Source organism: Canis lupus, chromosome 12 (genome assembly GCF_048164855.1).
Source record: "Canis lupus baileyi chromosome 12, mCanLup2.hap1, whole genome shotgun sequence".
NCBI lineage: Eukaryota > Metazoa > Chordata > Mammalia > Carnivora > Canidae > Canis > Canis lupus.
Window position 1 is genome coordinate 18,744,594 of NC_132849.1, and position 21,570 is coordinate 18,766,163.

A 21,570-nucleotide genomic window follows, 5' to 3' on the forward strand; every position below is an offset into this window, starting at 1 on the left:
TATAGAGAGAGAGAGAGAGAGAGAGAGACAGAGACAGAGACAGAGAGAGAGAAAGAGAACAATTTCATATAGATATGAAATAAAATGTGCCAGATTGATTGATATATCTCTTTAAAAGTTAAATTAAAAATATAGTGAATTTCCTCTTCACAGCCAACTTTGTTAAAATATTGGTCATAATTTCTACTTCTGTTGTTTAACCTTCCCTACCCCCCAATTCACCCCAATTAATCTGGCTTTTTATACTGTCCTCCAGCACAACAGCTCTTACTGAGGTCCCTAGATCATTTCATAGCACTGAAGTTAACTTAATTCCTAGTTAGATTCACCTCAATTGATCATTCACTCTTCTTGGAAACATGCTTTTTCCTGGCTTCCAAGACATATCTTCTCCCTTCAATTTTTCTAGTTACTTGTTGTTGTTGTTGTTTTCTAGTTACTTCTTCTCTGCCTTTGCAGCCATAGTATCTGTATTATCTTCTGCCCCGTGATTAACTATTCATATCTTTCAAGACCTATCCCTGCGTGGCTTCCTGTACCTCCTTTATATTCGCACCCTGGATTTTCTCCTATCTACCCCAAGCTTTGTTTACCCCTAAATAAGTAGATGATTCAGAAATTTATATCATTATCCCTGACCCGTCCTAAAAGCTTCACGCGATTTTATCAACAATCTATCTGGAATCTCTACTTGGGTGTCTCAGAGGCCAATCTCACAAAAAAAAAAAAAAAAAAAAAAAAAAAAAAAAGTAATCAGTGATCCTTCTTATTTCTCTCAAACTTTGTCCATTTCCAGTATCCCTTATTTTTTTTAAATAAATTTATTTATTCTTGAGAGACAGAGAGAGAGAGAGAGAGAGGCAGAGACATAGGCAGAGGGAGAAGCAGGCTCCCTGCAGGGAGCCTGATGTGGACCCAATCCCAGGACCCTGGGATCACACCCTGAGCCAAAGGCAGACGCTCAATCACTGAGCCACCCAGGCGTCCCTCCAGTGTCCCCTATCTTAATGAAAAGTACCACCATCCATGCACAGAAGAGTCATCAATGTTGTTTAGCTTGTACTTATCCTTCATATCCAATATTCTCTCCAGTCTCAAGAATTGTACTTACTATTATCATTCTTCTCTGCATCAATCTCTATCTCTATCAACATCTTAAGTCAAATTACCATCTTTGCCTAGGTCATTCAGCTACTTAGCTTCTCCCCCTCTCATCTGTCTAGGAAAATTACAAAGTGACCTTTTAAAAATAACAAATCTAGTCACATGCCTATTCTTTGCTCTTCTTCCTCCCCATTATTAATGAATACTAATCACTCTTACATAAAGATATAATCTTTGCAGCTCTCAGCTGAAAAGGTACTTTCACAGAGAAGCCTTCTACTCCTTCTAAAATAGGTCAGTGCTCCTCTGCATTAACACATAGGTTTCTGTGGCCTTGCACTTGTTGGTGTCATTCTTTGATGATTTTGTGTCTGTCACTTACTAGACAATAAGCCATATGAAAGCAGGAGCTGTCTAGATTGCAACTCTAGCTACTACCACGGGACAGGTACATGAGAGGATGATTCATTTTGAGTGTGTAGCTCATTTTCTACTTAAGGTTGTAACCTGTTTGGAATTGAACAACTTGTCTAAAGGACTTCTGAACAGGATACATCTCATGTGAAATTTTGCAGCAGATGAAGATTATTAATGTGCCTGCTCTTCTCCTCCTTTCCTACTCCTCTATCCAACTTCTGGCAACTTCCTTACCCATAGAAGCTCAGTGACTTTCAGTGCACACTTTAGCTAGGTTTACTGAGTCAGAAAAATGCTAACATGTCCTTCCCAGGCTACCTCTCCTTACAGGTATCCAAAGAACAGGAGGAATTATAGAAAATATTAACACTGAAGAAATGAATAATATGAGATGACAGGTAAGTGTGCCTTCCAGGTCTAGACTGGTCTAGATTGGAAGGGATTCATTTACATATCCATTAAATCATTATAGATTACCTCATACTAACAGGTTCTAGTTGTTGATTACATGATTTACAGCTGTGAGGTCCAATAGAGTAGTCACCAGCCATTTAGGGCTATGTAAATTTAAATTAATTAAATTAAATATTATTTCTTTGTTTGCAATATCTATGCTTTAGGCGATGTTGTCCATCATCATACAGAGCTCCATTAGACAATATTGTTCTATAATCTGTGTTTTAATTCACAAATTCTGTATTTGGAAAATATTGCTTCCTTTACCTTAATTTAGATTGCCTTCTGATTCATATGTTCCCAATGATGTTTTTTTAAAAAAATAGCTATCTATTGTATGACCCTGCCAATATTCACTACTCCCTCTCACCCAGGAACAGGTGTGGGCAGATGAACAACCTAGGGCAATAGGTCTTTTTCCAAATTATTTGGAGCTTGAACTGAAGGAGGGAAGGATTATTTTTTCTCTAAGTGATTCACTTATTTCTATCATGTGTTTTAGAGAGGAAAAAGAACTGGATTCAAGAAATAAAGAAAATAGCAGATATGCCATCAACCAGTTAAGGGAAGGAAAATGAAATTCATGGTGGCATTCACAAATGGTCTTGTTCTAAGACCTTTTTTTACCTTTGCCCTTGGGTTGCTAAGAACTACCCTTGAATCCTTAAACATAAACTACCTTTTAAAAAACATAAGCGAGCTTGCATAGCTTTTATTTAATCCTCATAATAAGCTATACAGATGAGGAGACTTTGGTTCAATGAGTTCAATCAAAGTAATAGATCCTGAATTAAAATCAATATGGTTTATGTGAATTGAAAACATGTCATATTTCTATAATGCTATAATATTTTCAAGGTGAAAGTCTCTGTACTAAGCTGAGGATAAAGGAATAAATAAGGTATTGTCCTTGGTTAATTTTATTTTTAATTTACTATGGGTTGAGCTCCAAGAAAAGAACAGAGATTAAGGATATTGAGGCAGAGCTGTGTGCACAAGATTGAAGAATCCCAGGAAAAGACTAAAACTGAGGTTATCCCCAAAATTTTCTGATCAATGAAAGCAAGTTACCAGGAATAGTTGAACAGACTGGATTTGAGGGAACCATGAGATTGTGAGTCTGATTTCAGGCCAACAATTATTTACAAATAGGCAAAGTATAAGGCATTTCAAGAGTGATCTGCTCCCCACTAAGGCTAATCTAAATTCAGGCCTGGAAAAAAGCAAGGGAAGATGCTGTGTTGGGTTTGGCTTGAGAAAGCAGAGAAGAGGGATCAGAAAATGGAAAAAATCTTGATGTAAGACTGTAGATACATAGCCCATCAAGTTTCCAAGTCAAAGTATTACTATTACCAATTCTACTTAACAATTGAACTTAACAATTCTACTTCCTGAAGACTCAATCTTAACATAAGGTTGATTTGAGAGTAATTTTTAGGTCTCTAACATGGGGGACATAGAAAGCATTATTTCATTACTAAGGGGCTCCATTCATATTCAAACTGTAAATGGGAGAATTTTTCTATGGCAGCTGAACAAAAATGAAAAATAAAAAGGGGGTTGATTTGTTTCTGAAGTTCAAAAATATGTCTATGAATGACTAGCCGGAGATGGCAGAATTTAGATACGATGAGATGGATTGATGCAGCTATCTGCCAAGCAGCATGATTAAAACCATTCAGACCCTGAAAATGAAGCAGAGAACACTGGCTTTTTTCTGTAAACTAAAATGTCACCATCAGACTTAAGTGCTCTTGTCTTGTCAGAGGATTTATTTTTATTAAGAATTTCTCTGACATGCGTTTGCCAAGTGCTTCATTGATGTTCCCCATCAGTCACAGTTCCTTGGTGACATGGTATGACTAGACCTCAATAATAAAAAGAACTAAGGCATCCATGCAAATTAGATCTAGTAACATGTCCAAGGCACCACATTAATACACGATTTTGCGACAAGGTGGATTTAGTCTGTTACATGATTAGTTGGATGGAGAGGACTGTATCATGTAGTAAGAGGTATTAGAAGATGTATATTAGTTTCAACTTTTACTAGAGAATCAAAACGTGAGTCTTCTGTTGAAGGGACATTATTATCCATCATCCCAATGGTCAGCTATACTTCTGGATGTAAAATTAGCTAAGAGCTGGGATAGGCTTGTAACTTTAGGGTTCATCCCAAGATAAACAAAAATGGATATTACTGCGTGTCTGATTCTGCCAGAGACCATTTTGTCACAGTGAGTATTTAAAACTGTACAGATTTGGGACGCCTCAGTGGCTCAGAGGTTGAGCGTCTACCTTTGGCTCAGAGCGTGATCCTGGAGTCTGGGATCGAGTCCCACATTGGGCTCCCTGCTAGGAGCCTGCTTCCCCTCTGCCTATGTCTCTGCCTCTGTGTGTGTGTGTCTCCGATGAATAAATAAATAAAATCTTTTTAAAAATTAAATAAGACTGGACAGATTTATATTTTCTGAACTCAGGTGAGCCCATAGCACCACCTATCAATCCCTTTACCTGTCTTTAGTCAGCTACTTTTCCCATTCTTATTGATTACTTCAGAACCATCCTTTTTTCTCAAACTATATACAATTCCCACTCCCTCTCTCAGCAGATAGCCTGACTACTTAGAATATTGTGGCCACCAGGTTTGATTTCCCTCAACTTTCTACCTTTTTATCTATTAAACTTTCTACTGCTATCCCTTCTTTTTTTCTCCAATCACATGGGATGAACTGACCTTCCAGTTGCTCTAAATCACACTTTTGTGTTTTTGAGATTCTCCTGTCAGTCCTGGTCTAAGACCTAACTACATCAGCCAATGTTTCTTTTACATACCTTGAACCTGCAAGAACCAGTTTAATCCTGCAAATTCTATAGACCTTCCCTTTGCTTCATGGTCTCCCTAGCTACTCACCAAGTCATATTGTGCTCCATTCTAAATGGTTATGTCAACAGCCTTGAGGGGAAGCTTTTACTCCACTTGAAAGCTAGAAAGTTAGTTTGACACAGTTTTATACATACTGGCAAAAGACAAAACTCATGGGTAAGAGACAGAGGATATTATGATTCATGGTACAGCAAGAAGTGTGAGCTTTACATTTACTTTGGTTCCCTGCATCCCCAAGTCCTTACAGAGGTGATGCATATGGCCAAGAGGATATTGTGCACATAGCGGACTTATGTTACAGCTAAGGAACCAATCACATTTAGAAAAACCCCAATATTACATTAGGCTGCCAGCAGATTTGTTCAGCTTTGTGCAGGAAGAAGACACTATCTTTGTTATTCTGGTCAGGAACAAATGTGCCCTTGGTCCTAAAAGGAAAATCTATCTCTATTTTCCAAGGCACTCTATTATAGAAACACCCTGGAAAATATAATCTGGGACAAAAGCTGTCCCAATGCATGTAGCAATGCCATAGACAATTGGTGCTTAAGAGGTTGCCTTTTATTTATTTATATTCTTATTAATAAAAGAAAAGTCTACTGAATGTTCTCTATAGTGTAGCCATTTTATTCAGTGGGGAGTTACAGAGATGCAGTGCACTGTAGCATATTTGAAGAATCCTATTGTATTCTTAATAGACACAATGAACCTGACTACAAATTTTAGGAATAATGGTGATTTTCAAAGCCCTTAATTATAAATCATAAATCACACATAGTCATTTCATTATATACTGCTGAAAGGTTACTAGGCATTGAGGTCTGGTAAAGAATCTCACATATATCAGTATTGATCCAATAAAGAAGAATAAATTGCAAATAATATTTCAGCATTAATAGTGCTTTCTTCACTCTGTAAGACACAAAAAAAATGATGCTTCTTGGGAAATATACTACTATAGTTGCTGTAATCCTCCATTTTGTTTTAAACCAGCAGTTGAAATCACATTATATTAAATAACTGTGTGCTTGGTCTTTTGGGGTGGGATGAAGAAACACATTCTGCCAAGTTTAGCCCTTGTGAGTTCAGAGTTCAGAAACAAATTCAATTCTTTCTGGAAATGAGTGCAATAGAGCAGCTGGTCAAACACAATTTACTTGCTGACAGAAATAAACTTAATGATTTCTGGAAGAAAGAAAAAAAGCTTACTAAAAAGGCTTATAAGGAATATCAACCAGATTGGGGGCACTTTTTGCTTGAAAGCTATCTTCTTTTAGACCCTTGTGCAACTTTCCCTAGTCCTCAAACACAAATAGGCATATAAAACAAAATAAAATGAAATTTAAAATTAAAACGAACAAAACTAGGTAGATAGAGAATAAAAAATGAAGAGTCATTTAAACTGCTAAAACTTAGGCTGATGGACAACTTATAACAAGGATCTTTGGAGATAATTCATTAACTTTAAGAGTAATAAAGAGATTGTGGAAGAAAACAATCTATTAAATATTTATTTGCATTAGGCAACCAGGATTTGCTTTCTGAAATAAAACTCACTTGTGGAAAAAAAAAATGTTAGAAAAGAATTTGTCTTCAATCTCTGTCTCCAGACTCAGAAATCCAAGGCTTGTACAAAACACAACCTGGAACTGAACCGCTGTCCTTCTACAACATTGGTACTGTATTTGGAGGTCCATGGAATACTCATTGCCTCACATCCTCTCCTCCTGACTTTTATCAGTTTTTATTTTGAAAAATATGAGATTCATAAGAGGTTGTAAATGTAGTATGGAGTGTTCCCAGGTACCTGCAGGTAGCCTCCTTCAGTGAAAACATCTAAGCGCATAGTATCAAAATCAGGAAGTGAACTTGATACCATACTATTAACTACACTATAGACCTTATTTGGATTTCATTACTTTTATTGTCCTCTCTTTCATCTTTAAAGCAATATTCAGATATACAACTCATAGAAAATACCTGTCCAGGAAACATAATGGGAATGGAGTGGGAATAGAGGTGGAAGTGCCCTTTGAGGGGAACACTGTTCTTAACACAGTTCCAGAAGAGTGTAGGCAGGAATGGAAACCGCCAGAGTCACTGCACAATGTAAAATCGACATTGTTTGCTTAATGTGTCCACTAGTTGACAGTACTACAAAATTGTCTAGATAGTGGAAAATGGAGATGAGCTTGGTGAATTACAGAGTCAAACAAGGCAAAGCCTTGCTAGAACTGAAAAACTGGACGGGGAGTTTCAACACAAACTATTCCATGTGCTGAGACCTGAAGCTAGCAGACAGGTCCATGTCCACATCCTACCTATCCAGAGTTTCTGCTGCTGAATAAAATAGACAATGTTAGGAAATTTGGCACACTCAGAAGATTACGTGAAGATGTGATGCTGGAGAAATTCACAGGGAAGACAAGACTGAAGTTAAAAGTAAATGATGGGATCCCTGGGTGGTGCAGTGGTCTAGCGCCTGCCTTTGGCCCAGGGCGCCATCCTGGAGACCTGGGATCGAATCCCATGTCAGGCTCCTGGTGCATGGAGCCTGCTTCTCCATCTGCCTCTCTCTCTTTCTCTCTGTGTGCGTGACTATCATAAATAAATAAAAATTTAAAAAAAATAAAAAAAAATAATAAAAGTAACCGAGCTTGGATGAAATGTGAGATCAAGGGGCTAAGAAAGAATTTCAGAGCAAATGGAAATAAATACACTGTGCATGAAAAGAGGGAACTGACTTGCAGGGAATTAGGTAGGAACTTACTCTTTCCATAATTTACAAAGATGTTATAAGAAAAATCCAGGCACTAAAACCTAATTTCTCTACAGTTTCCATATTAGACAGACATGGCTTCTTCAAACAAACATACAAACAAAAAAATTTTCACTATTACTTTTCTTAAAAGTATTTATTTAAATGTGAGTGAAACCAACATATTTGTACAGATTTTATTATATTTTCTAATATGGAAGAAAATTTATCAGATGATAATTCTAGGGTCCATAGTGGGACTTTTGGGGGAGATGACAGTTCACTCCCTGGGCTGAAATGGTCCTAATGGAGTGACTACTCACAATGGCTATTTATTTTTATTATGAAGCTTTAATGTCAATCTTAATTGCATTCAAAACTCTTTATTAGGGACCATCTGGTCCCAAAGATTTATCTATTTCTAGTTTGTAAATGCAGTATCAAACATTCTGTGACTGTAGCCCTGCTTGATCTAGTTGCTATAAATTTTAAGTTCCGAAGTCATTTTGGAGAGAAAAACTTTCTAGTTTCCTTTAGAGAAAGGGAAGAAATTATTAATTTTCTTTTTCCATTATAAATTTTTAATTCTGAGAATTTCTTCTGGAGATTATTGCATGATCCAACTGATCTCTCATCAGTTTCCTCAGTTTATTCTAAATCTTTTAAGCTGCCTAGGTTCCTTATTTCCCAATTTTCTTCTAAATCTTAGTCCAATCTTTTTTTTTTTAACAAATTCTACGTCTCCTACATTCATTCACTTTTCTTTCCACCCTGTATGTTTTCTATCTCCAAACCCCACCACTCAATGATAATTCAAACTACAAATTCCAAATGGCCACCTTTCAAACTCAAGAGGAATCTTAATTTTTTTAAAATAAATGTAGATGTTACAGGAAACAGAATTTGTTTATATTTTGCTACAGCTGCCTTCTGCTCTCACTGGAAGAAAGGATATAACAATATTAGTAAGGAAAAAAAAAACAAGAAACAAAAATCACATTGTATTTAGAGCTAAACCTCTAGCCTCCAAGCTTTTCCCTTTGTCCAACCCCAAATATAACCGCTATCCTAAAGTTGGTGTGATCATTCCAATCAATGCTTACAAATATTTGAACACTAGAGGGAAGCAGCTTGAGCCAGAATCTATGCTCCACGGCTTACTAGCTCTGGGATTCTAGGCAAGTAACTATCTGACCCTGTGCCTTGGTTCTTCTCTCTGTAAAATGGGAAAACATGGTTATTGCTTTATGGAGTGTTTGTGGGAGGAAAAAAAGAATAAGCAAGTCCTTAGAAAATTGCCCAATGCTTGATAAGTACTCTATACATAGTAAATACTGTTATCATTATCATAAACTTTTTCTGTAAAGGGACAAATAGTAAATATTTTAAACTTTTTTTTTAATTTTATTTTTATTTATTCATGAGAAACACAGAGAAAGAGGCAGAGACACAGACAGAGGGAGAAGCAGGCTCCACGTAGGGAGCCTGATGTGGGACTCGATCCCAGGACTCCAGAATCACTCCCTGGGCTGAAGGCAGGTGCTAAACCGCTGAGCCACTCAGGCATCCCTATTCTAAACTTTGTAAGCCCTACTGTAAATCCTTTCTTCCTTCCTTTCTTCCTTCATTACTTCCTTTCTCTTTCTCTGATATTTTCCATCCTCCCTGCCTCCTCTCTGAATCCTTAAAAATTCAAAAAACATAACCCCAATCAAACTCTAGCTTATGGGGCAGTATAAAAACAGGCCATGGGCTGGGTTTGACTTATGGGTCACAGTTTTGTCACCCTTCATATAAATTAATTTAGGGATTGTTGAAGTTTTACAATATTTACTTGTCCATCAAAATAATAAACTTCCCCATTATTCAAGTTTTATGTGGCTCAAAAATTTTTTTTATTATAGCTATGCCTCTTTCATTAGATTTACTCTTAGTTTCTTGTATCTTAGGTGTCTTTTTCTAAACAATTTCCTCCTTTAACAAATTATTGAAAAAAATCTCATTTTGTAGTAGAATAGTTTTAGATTTATAGGAAAGTGACAAAGATATTACCAACAGTTCCCATATACTCCTTACCTCCTCCTTTCTCCTGCTGATATCTTCCTACAGCTGTCACAAGAAAACAACATTGCTATGTTCCGGTAACTGAACACTGCAGTTTCTTCAGACTTCACCAGTTTTTCTCTAATGTCCTTTTCCTGTTCCATGATCCCATATTGAATGATTACATTTTGTCTTCATGTTTCTTTAGCTTCATTTGGTCTCTGACAGTTTGTCAGATTTTAATTATGATGACGTTGGCAGTTTTGAGAATTGGTCAGTTGTGTTTTTGAATGTCCCTCGATGAAACTTAAGCTTACATTTTTCTCATGAAAGACCACAGAAATAAAATGCTAGTCTCAAATGCTATCAACTATTATGAATCATCATGCTATCAAAATGATTTACCACTGATGATGTTAGCCTCAGTGGCTTGCCTAAGGTAAAGTTTTTGAAGTCTCCCCACTGTCAACTTACTTTTTTTCCCCTTTCCATACCCTACTCTTTGAAGGTAGGTCACTAAGCACATCTCCATACTCTAGGAGTGAGCAAGGAATTAAGTTTCCTTTCCTGCTGTGTGTGTTTTTTTTTGGGGGGGGGGTGGAGTGGGGGGAATGCTTACAATAAATATGTGGAATTCTTCTGTATGGGAGATTCGTCTCTTCTCCCATACATTTATATATTTTTTTGTATCCATTATTTATATCAGCTTGGGTTTATTTTATACTTTAGGTTATGATTTAATGTTATTATTATTATTATTATTATTATTAATTTTTTTTTGGTTGCTCAAACTGTTCCAGCTTTGTCCATTGAAAATTCTTTCAGGCTGACTCCTGTGTTCCATTGAGATATTTCCATTGTTTTGTGTTTTGAGCACTTTCTTACTTTCTGGCATTAAAAGATGCTCCAGGCTTATGTTGTGTATTTCCTTCCCCAGCCCTGGAATCAACTATTACCCCAAGGATCTCTGACTCCTTTTCTTGGGGAATGGTATTAGGAACCATGATCTTGGGCATTGGTTGGGCAATTTTTTTAAAATTATAATTTCTGATTATTTATGGCACACAAGATTGCTATTGATTTTTATATACTGATCTTGCAACTGTCAATATTAGATTTAAACTGCTATGTTATACTGCAGATAATAGTTGATCTTCTACATGAATAATATTATTTTAACAATTTTAATTCATGCTTCCAATTCTTACACCTTTTACTTTTTTCCCAAGTTTTGATGTTTTAAATAATATCTGCAGGACAGTGCTAAGTTGTGGCAACTTTGTCATATACCTAACTTTAAGCGAATGTTCTACTGCTTCCTATAAAGTGCTACGTTTTCTGCAAGTTTTTGATAATGCTACTTATCAGATTAAAGAGAAAATTTTCTATCTCCAAACTGCTAGGAAAAGTAAATAGATCTTATAGGCATACTGAATATTATCACGTGCTTTTCTGAATGTGTAGAGAAGATCACATGGACTTTTAATCTTTTTAATCAGTTTATGGGATAAATTGCATAAATCGATTTTCAAATACTAACACATACTTGCCTGATATTCACTTTTTTGGGTCAAGATATATTTACTTTATGATTGCTTCACAGAACATGCTTAGTAACACTTTATTTTGTATTTTTGCATTTCTTTTCTTAGAGTAAAATCAACCTACTAACCTTTTAAAAAATAATCTGATCTCTTTAATGTCTGCCATTCCTATCAGAATTTTAACTTTTTAAAAATGTTTTGATAATTTAGGTTGTTCTATAGAAGTCCATTTTGCCCAAGTTTTCATAGTTTATAATTATTCACAACACCCATTTATAATTTTACAAGCTATCTGTAGTTATATTACCTACTTCATTTAAATGTTATTTTATTGAACTTTCAATCTTTTTTTCCTCCCTTTGTAATTCTGCCATATATTTTTCTATTTTATTTTTCAACTAATTTTTGAGGGTGCCAATTATTCTTTATATTTCTTTCTTTTTTTTTTAATTTTTATTTATTTATGATAGTCACAGAGAGAGAAAGAGAGAGAGGCAGAGACACAGGCAGAGGGAGAAGCAGGCTCCATGCACCGGGAGCCCGATGTGGGATTCGATCCCGGGTCCTCAGGATCGCGCCCCGGGCCAAAGGCAGGCGCCAAACCGCTGCGCCACCCAGGGATCCCTATTCTTTATATTTCAATTCATTTTCTGCTTCATCAAATATACTTTTTGATTTTCTTCCTACTTTGGGGATACTTCTATCTCTGCAATAAATAAAATTAATGATTTTCTATCTTTATTCTGATACATCTAAGGTTATAATTTTTATTTGAAAGACTGCTTTAAATTCATTCCACATCTTTAAATAAGTTAAAAACAAAACATTTTATTGTTTCAATATAGATTATTTCTATGATGATTTCTTCTTAAGTAATTTTATCTAAAGTATGTATGTATATGTTCATCATTTAAACATTTCTCAATGTATTATGTTTTAGGAGCTATAATTTCTTTTTCTAGATAATTAGGTACATAGAGAACATGCTTTATAGATTTTAAACTATTTAGTTTTTATTTAAAATTTTTATATATTTATTCATGAGAGACACACAGAGAGAAACAGAGAAATAGGCAGAGGGAGAAGCAGGTTCCCTGGGGAGCCTGACTTGGGGCTCGATCCCAGATCCCCGGACAATAACCTGAGCCAAAGGCAGATGCTCAACCACTGAGACAGCCAGGTTCCTCAAAACTATTGAGTATTTTGACATTTTCTTTGTGCCCTGAGATTTGATCAGGTGTTAAAATTTCCACATATGCTTGGATTCAATCTACATTCTTTCAGGTGCCGAGGTGAAAGTTTCTTGCTGCAATTGTAGTAGCTTCATTTTATGTTCTGCACCAATCTGGGCTTTGCAGCCAGGCTTACTGGGTACCTAATTGGATTCAAGCATAAATATATGTGTGAGCTCAATTGAACACTTCAACTTTCACCCACCTCAGTGTTCTGCTGTGTACAGTGAACCTTTCTGTCTGGTTTGAATAAGTACTGAGCAAGTTAATGTGTGTGGAGTACCTATGGGCTTGCCTGGAATATATCAGGGAGCATAGTGTTTGCCATTACACATTTCAAGGATGCAGAAATATACCTTCCTGGTGAATTCTTCCTTTTCTCATTATGCATAATGATGTTCTTTGTCACTATAAAATGCTTTTTTCCTCATTTTGTCTAATGTTGCTCTCATTTATGCGTAGCTGCTTACTATATTTTCCCATTTTTTGGCTTGTAATCTTCTATTTTAATTTTATATTGTTCAGAGGCATCTTTTTAAAGACATGTGTATACGTTCCCACATTTACATTAAGTATGTACTTTTATCCGTTAAGAGTAGATTTCATCTACCTTATTTTGATTAGTAATATTTTCAGATTTAGTTTTGCTCTGTTTTGTGGTTCTATTGTCAGTATTGCTTCATTTCTGCCCTTTCCTTTCTGGATATGTATTCACTGATGGAATTTCTTTCATTAATTTTTATTCCTTCTCTTTCTTTTCACTAGTTTGGAAGCAATACCTTATGTGATTTTAATGTTTATGTGTATATTTTTAACATGAATATTTGGCGTGGTAATGTCTAGGAAAATATACAATTCCACTCTCCCTTCTGATAACATCTGGCATTTAGATTAGTTTAACCCCAGTGGCTCTTCTCACAACATGGCATGTTGCTGTTGTCCTTCATTTTACCTCCACCTTGAATTTAATCTCTTCTGCTAGTTCCTGCTATTAATATTGATATATACAGTTAATTATACATAGATTTCCCTACATGACTATTAATTCCTTTGCTCATAATTGTTATTTTCCTGTTTTTTCTAATGAGTTTCTTTCTTTTTATTTTTTTTTTCCTTCTTGAATTATACCTTTGTGGTAATTCTCTGGAAAAAGGATAAACTCTCATTTGTTTTTTCTTTTATTTTGTAATTTTTGTTCAATGGTAGTTCATCTAGCTGGCAGTTATTTTTCTCACAAGTTAAAAGCATAATGTTACTGTTTCCTGACCTTCATGCAGAAGGTTGGGAGTCTGCTCTCAACCCCATTATTATTAATTTGTAGTGGATCTTTTATTTCCAGTGACTTTAAAATTTTTCATTTCATGTTTGATAGTCTAGAGTTTCATAATAGTGTGTTTTATATGCAACAAAAGGGCATATGTGGCCTTCTTTTCATTGGGTAATATATTTTTAAAGATTTTATTTATTTATTCATGAGAGACACACAGAAAGAGACAGAGAGATAGGCAGAGGGAGAGACAGGCTCCCTGCAGGGAACCTGATTCAGGACTTGATCCCAGGACTCTGGGATCATGACCTGAGCCGAAGGCAGATGCTCAACCACTGAGCCACCAATGTGCCCCTACTGGGCAATATTTTTTTTAAGCCAACACACTATCAAGTTATCATTCTTAGCAAAACTTATGGCTAATTAAGTAATATTCAAGACATAACAAGGGCAGATATTCTCTGGAAACATATAATTAGACTAAATATCCTTTGTATATTAAATTTTCTAGGATTTGTATTGTTATAGATTAACTTTAAGAAACACTACCAAATGTTGGCAAGGTTGCAGTTAATTGTAAAACCTCATACACATCTGAGGAGAAAACAGTCATTAAAACATCTCTTGAGGTCAATTTGGTAACATATGGAAAAAGCTGAAAATATATTCATATAAATTAACCCAGGAATTCAACATCTAATAATTTTTCATAAAGATACTTTTATTCAGAGGACTATGCAAAAACATACACAACACAATTTTTAATAAAATAGCAAACAAATTGGAATTAGCATGCTTAAAACTTAATGGCATGTCTATATAATGGTGTGTTTATATGGCCATTAAAGTGTGTTCCCAAGGAACTTCAGGTGAAATGAGATATGTCCTATTAAAAAAATTAGTTTATAAGAAAATACATACATACAATACAATAAGGTAAAAATATAGTCAAACTGATTAAACAGAGGAAATGAATACAATACACTAACTAGGGGCTGATTTAGTATTAGATAATATTATGAATATATTTTTTTAAATTTTTTCTGAAGTTTATAAGCTTTTTACATGAATTACTATCATGATCAGGTAAAGCAATTATTTTGAATGGGAGGGACTCCAGAAATACAGTAAAAGTAGATGTAACCTGGATATTTGTAATATAGAGTATACGTCATTATTAGTATTAATTTCTGAGAATGCCAAAGATAGAAAGATTTCTAATTTAGAGATTTCAGCCTTAGAAAAGGATAATAAGATGTTCTAAGCATGTTACATACACCAAAGACAGAAAAGGAAATATTGATAAATTTGATTACATAAAAATTTAAATCTCTTATAGAGATAATATAATTAACCAAGCTGAAGGACTATTAACAGACCAGGAAGAAAAAAAAAAAAGTGACAACCATATGACAAAAAGATGGCAAACTGTTTTAACACAAAACATCTCTTAGAAATAAGAGAAAGTCAGACTGGTAGCAGAATTGGCATATATAAAATAGCCAATAAGCATACAAATCTGTAATATCACTCATCAGGAAATAAATGCAAATCATAATAAACACATACCATTTCTCTCCATATGGCAAGTAAAGATGAAAAAGTTTGTAAATAAGTTAATGTGGATAGGAATTTGGAAGAAGAGTTGATTCTTTCAATGTTTTGATGAACATGCAAGTTGTCATAAACTTCAGGTGGATGGTTTAGTGGTCTTTTCAAAAAAAACAATATTCAGTAAACTCACTTCTAGATATTTACTCTATAGTCGTGCATACATATTTATGCGCAGAGAAAAAGAATGTTTAAGATCATTCTTACTTCCTTAAGACAGGATGAAAGACTTTTGAAAAAAAGAAATGTATATAACATAATATGCAACATATAATAACAATATAAGGCATTTCACTTTCTCATTTGGAATAAAAAACTATAGGATATATTTTTGTCTGTATTGTTTTTAAGCGATATAAATATCTATTGAGATATTTTCAGAGTGAGAATATTTGAGGACATTTTTCTAGACATTTTCCACTTTCTTTTTCTCTTTTAAGATTTATACATATGAAAGAGAGAGAAAGATAGCGGGGGGAGAGTCAGAGAGAAAGGGACAAGCAGACTCCCTGCAAAATGGGGAGCCCCATGCAGGGCTTGATTCCAGGAACCTGAGATCATGACCTGAGCCAAAGTCAGACACTTAATTTACCAAGCCATCCAGGAGGCCTTCTTCTGTCTTCTAAGTCATGGTAAAGACTAAAGTATCAGGTTTATTATATACTCTTTGAAGATTTTTCTGTGTTGAATCTGTGGCATATATGAAAGTATGGGAGCATTTTTCAAGCAAATATAACATATTTATTAGAATATACTTTGTTCTCTCAGCAGATATTTTATCACCGATTAGCATGCTTAATTTATGTGCATGCTTTCTAACCTAAAGGAAGAAAATGTAATTTATTTTTAACCATGTAAATTCTCCCAGGAAACTCACCTTTGTCAGCATTAGCTAGCTATGGGCTTAGGAGAAAGTGCCTGTGGTATCCCTAAAACAATTGATTCATGAGTCAACTCCCAGAGATTATGAGCCAGTGGTCCTGGAAGATGCCAAGAGACCTAAATATTTCATAAACATCCTGTGTGACTCTGGGACAGGCACCCACAGACTATACTCTGAGACACTGGCAATAGTATTTGTCCTTTACATAAGTCCTGGCAATGTTAATCCATTTTTATTACCCCATCATCTGCCTCATGAGGTATGCAAAAATAATCAGGAAGGTATTCTCACAACAGTGGCCACAGAATGACCTTTTATCTAAAACTGTTTAAGTTGGAAATCATGCCACTGCTGTATATTCTCCTCACTTCATTGTAGACTAGAATAAAGTGATCTTATTAAAAACAGAAAGGAATATTTTGTTTAAATTGGAATCTTCAGTATACAACAGATCTAATCTGAAAATGGGCTGACTGGTAAAGTACTAGCCCTACCAAAACCCACATCCATTGTGTCTTTCGACATTATCCTATTACATAGCTGCTTTTGTTGTTTAAGAAACTGATTTGAACAGAAGCCTGGTAAAATACATCCTACTGTTGAAAAAAAAATAAAAAGAAGCAGATTCTCCATTTGGAAAAATAAACTGTGAAATTCCTTCAGTTTCTAATTTTACTGCTTGCATGTTCACAGGGAATAGGGAGAATGTTTGAGATATTTCTGTACTTCCAATTAAGTTTTGGAGATTATATCAATTTCATGTTTCATAACCTAATGTCAAATGACTGAGAAAACTACAGATCTTGTTAACTACACACAAAGAAGTGATAGTTTTATTTTTTAAATTATTCTTCAAAAGATTTATTTATTCTTTTCTAGAGCAAGAGAGAGGGCGAGTGGGAGAAGGGGCAGAGGTAGAGAGAGAGAGAGAGAAGTACATTCCCCACTGAGCATGGAACCTGATTCAGGGCTCCATCTCAGGACTCTAAAGTCACAACCTGAGCCAAAATCACCAGTTGGATGCTTAGCCAACTGTACCACCCAGGCACCAAAGCAATGATAGTTTTAAAAACCTTCATCTTAGATTTCATACATTTCAAATTGGGTCTCGAAAATTACTTGACTTTCTGACCTCTATTCTGTCCCTTTTTAAATCATCCTGCTTTCTTCCTCTTCTCCCAGATACTTTTTCCCTATGAGACTCGCTGTATGCTTTGTCCTACTGTTTGGATTTCCCATTAAGGCCTTTCTCATACCTTTCTCATTCCTCATTCTTTTCTTCTTGCTATTCTGAGAATCACAGCTCAGAGTCTACTTCTCAATGCTTTGCTTCTTTTATTATACACAAAAGGCAGCTGGTAGTCTAGATGTTTGTAACTTAATAATTAGTTACTATAAGAAATAAATATGCTCAATATTTATTGAGCCCTATTATATACATATATGTGCCAGGCACTGTTCTGAGCACTTTATAGATGCTATATCATTTAACCCACAGAAAAACTCTGATATTCCCTTGACATAGATAAAGAAATTGAGGTTCAGGGATACTAATCACTTTCTCTGTTTCACACAGTGTATAAGTTAGAGAGTTGGAGCTGTAACTCTGCCACTCTGATTCTGGAATCACTAATAGTGATTTCTCAAAGAGTGGTTGCTGGAAGATCAGCATCAACATCACTTTGGAGTTTGTTAGAAATGCACATGGACTGATCAACCCCAGATCTACTGAGTCAGCGAGTTTGAGTAGAGTTCAATCCGGGCTTTGACAAGCCGTCCAAGAGATTTTTTGATGCCAGCTCAAACATGAAGACAACTACGTTCAGCTGTACTGTTTCAGTGCTTAATGTAGCAGGAGCTGGATATAAATAAATGACAGAGATATGCTAGAATAAATATGCTACTGTTGATTATTTTACTGTTACTCTTAATATTTGTATTTTGCTAAATGATGGTTTTTACAATTCACCACATGAGCTGTTCAACTAAGGACATAACAGTCATTAAAACATTTCAGTGTACAAGAAATTAGGCTGTATGAAGGAGCAAGAAATGAATAAGATATTGTCATTTCCCTCAAAGATCTGGTGATACAATTAGGGAAATAAAAAGATTAAAAAAACAGATCACTAAAAACACTATATATACTTTGATGGCTTAGTTTAGAATGTGATGTCTTGAATTAGAAAAACTGTATTTGAATGCCTATTTTAACATTGATTAGTTGTGTGACTTAATCTAAATTATTTGCCTGTTCCAATACCCAGTTTCTCAATATTCCTTGAAAGAATGTAACAAATTAAGTCACACTGAGAAAGTGGGTATTTTGCACAATGGCTATCAGATATTAAACTCCCAATAAATGTCAATTACCACACTTCTCCTGATACTAATAAAGTTGACCAGATTAGAAGATTTCTGAGGACCGGTGTATTCAAGGATAACTTTAAAGAAAAGATGGGACCTAAGTTCAGCCACATTTGTCTTTGTCTCCCTTTGGTGAAAAGGAAATGAAGTTGGTAAAAAAGAGGAATTGGAAATAATACTTCTAGGAAAGTGAATAAACCAGTTTTGAAGTGGCAACAGATTGGTGAAGGCAATTTAGGTGAAGATGAAGCAAGTTCAGATTTAAGGTTAATATATGTGGGCCTTATCTTGCTAGAAAGTAAAATTCATCACTACTAAGGACAAATTTCACATGTTATACACATCATAAATGCTAGAGCAAAACTATAAAATTGTAATTCTCAAGTCGTAGGCATTGAAAAAGATCTAATCATCCCCCAATTATGCTGGACTTCTTCTAATCCTCTAAATACCACACCCAGTGAAAAGGGTTCATAGAAAGGAAACATGAAGTGAATGAAAACATTGTTAGTTAAAAAAAAAAATCACATTGTTGGGCAATGTGTTTTAAGAGGTAACAATCACAGTAGAGTGTCGGTAGGCTAAAATTTGAGCCTGAGAAACAGATCAAGAGGTAGTAGAAAATGGATTTCTTCAAAAGGGATCAGAGTGGATTGCACTCTAATGACCCACCTGATTTTATAAATTCCATTAATAATACTAACTGTACATTTCTCAACCTTTTATTCTTAGGGCTTAGCCAAAATTAAGTTAAGTAACAACATTAGCAATAGATAAGGGAGTAGAATTGTATTTACTGTGGTTCTAAAGAGATTCTGTAGTAGATTCACTGGTAAAGAACAAATCCTCTTAGCTATTGTTGGCTTTGAAAATGTTTGTGCCTTGTAACTCTTTGCTTCTTGGTTAATCCTCTCACTGACTACTTGGGTAGTTGTCTGATGGCAATCATGAGCTTTTAAATAGGGGAAAAATTTCAGATTGAATGAGATTTATGATATTCTTAAATGATCAGAAAGATTACTTTAAAAGATGCTTAGAAAATGTATGAACCTCAAACTCTATCACTCCACTGATAATGCCAATGTACCTAGCTAATCAGTAAACTCTAATCTTAAAAATAAATATCTAGAATATATTAAAAATATTACAAATTAAAAATTTAGAAGTTCTGATGTAGAAGATAAACATATTATTTTAAGAGAAAATGTTGAAGTTATACTATTGAGCCTAACTCCTCATCAAATTGTCCTAAAACTACTAAAAGACAAAAAGAGAGGGACCAGTGGTACTGGAGAGGTTACTTCAGTAAGTTATCATACATGAGTAAGAGTGACTGCATTCATAAATCTGTAAATCTATTTGATTTCAATTTAGCACATTTATATAGTGTACATTACTGTCGCTTAACAAGGTGATTGTGTAAATTCAGTACATCTACTAAGTCAAAAGAACAAAGAAATTTTGTGATCAGAAGGTGGTTATTACCTCTACTCCATTTTAAGGCCTCATATATATTATTACTTAGTGTGCAGTACTGGATTTAAACCCTAGTGCTGCTATGGAATGGTTTTATGACCAAGAAGCAAGCATTATTCCTGTATGAACATTACATTTCCTTACGTATGCAACTGAGAATAGTATAGTATTCCCTATAGAGGTGTTTTAGGAATTAGAGCAAAAATATATGAAAATTCCTGGAATATAATAAGCATTAAATAGATGTTAGATATGACTAGATATGGTGGATTATGGTATTTTTCTGCTTTTTTCCTTAGGAAAGTAGAAATATACTAATTTTTACAATCATGTTGATTTATACATGAAGGTGAATTTTCTAAGTTTTTTTTGTTTTTTATTTTGTTTTGTTTATAAAGACTGCTGGGGAGAATACTCCATGGGTCCCACATGTTTCTGCATGTCTTCTAAGCAAAAGGCAAATTTCTTTGATATCTGAGATGTTTCCATTCCAGACAAAGTTGTGCAGGTTTACCAGTTAGCCCTCTTTAAAAGATTGGAGCTTCCTAAGCTTGTTTCTTAGCTGTCACACAAACTGATGGCTTACTCGTCATCAAGCTGGACAACAACATATTACCCCAGGGAGTATCAGGGGCAAAATAAATGATATGAGCATGAAGCTTATGCTGTGTGCAGTGCCTTGAGTCCTCATGCACCATCTGCCAGCTCCCATGAAGGTGTGGCAGGCTAGCCTGCTAGCTTGCAAACAAGGTAACATCTCAGACCTTCACAGTGTCCAACAAAGACTAGCTTACCTAAACAGAAATCATTCCACTTGAGATAAGCTATGTAAAAACTGGGGACATGGTAATAAGTTGGAAAGCATAAGGCTAATAGTTAATAAAATTACTTCACCATGTTATGTTTTTGAATAGAGATCATCATATTAAAATGTCCTCAAACTTGTATTACATACCACTTCACTGGACAGTGAAACAGAAATATGATACGGGATATTTACAATGGTTCTTTGCTTGGTATTTTCACAGGACCTGGGGTAAGATCAGGTCCTCATTCTTTTTCTGCTCAAATTACTCTTTTGCTGCAGCCTTTTTGTTCCTCACTAGATGAAGGCCTTTGCTGTAGCTGTGTGGCAAATTGATTTACCTGACAGTGTAATGGAAGACTAAGGGACATACCCATCTTCAGGAAAGGAAAAGTCAGATTAGTGACTTCAGTCTTCAAAAAAAAAAAAACCATAATAATAAGGGTTTCTGAAAGTGAACAGGCATTCAGGTCCTGTGTGTACAGAAGTGAATGAAATGAATCTTCACAGAAAAGATTAGATTAGATACAGAATGTTAAAGCTGGATCAGACCATAAATATAATCTAGTCCAAGTCTAGAGAGATTTGGTCACTTGTCCAAGGTCATACTATGTAGTTGGTGGCACACAGATCTCATAACTACAAGGCCAGCATATTATTTCTCTACACCAGACATTCAAAACTGTGACAGCAATACAGATGGAGTTTGCAGCCCCTGGT

At 35.1% G+C, this 21,570-nt stretch overlaps 1 protein-coding gene and 1 long non-coding RNA gene across 8 annotated transcripts in view; one reads left to right on the forward strand and one right to left on the reverse strand.

Moving 5' to 3' along the window:
- LRRTM4 (leucine rich repeat transmembrane neuronal 4) overlaps positions 1-21,570 on the reverse strand; it is a 708,453-nt gene that overhangs the window by 549,265 nt on the left and 137,618 nt on the right. The window lies entirely within an intron of this gene.
- The window catches only part of LOC140601267 (uncharacterized), a 113,951-nt gene that overhangs the window by 89,135 nt on the left and 3,246 nt on the right, over positions 1-21,570 (forward strand). Inside the window, exons 5-6 of one of the 5 annotated variants that reach the window (XR_012004292.1) lie at positions 1,852-1,919; positions 17,779-18,088. The exons of 2 other annotated variants lie outside the window; for them this stretch is intronic. This is a non-coding gene — a long non-coding RNA (uncharacterized lncRNA). Of the gene's footprint in view, positions 1-1,851; positions 1,920-17,778; positions 18,089-21,570 lie in introns of those variants that run through there. 2 more of the 5 variants (XR_012004293.1, XR_012004296.1) reach the window with 2 other exon arrangements.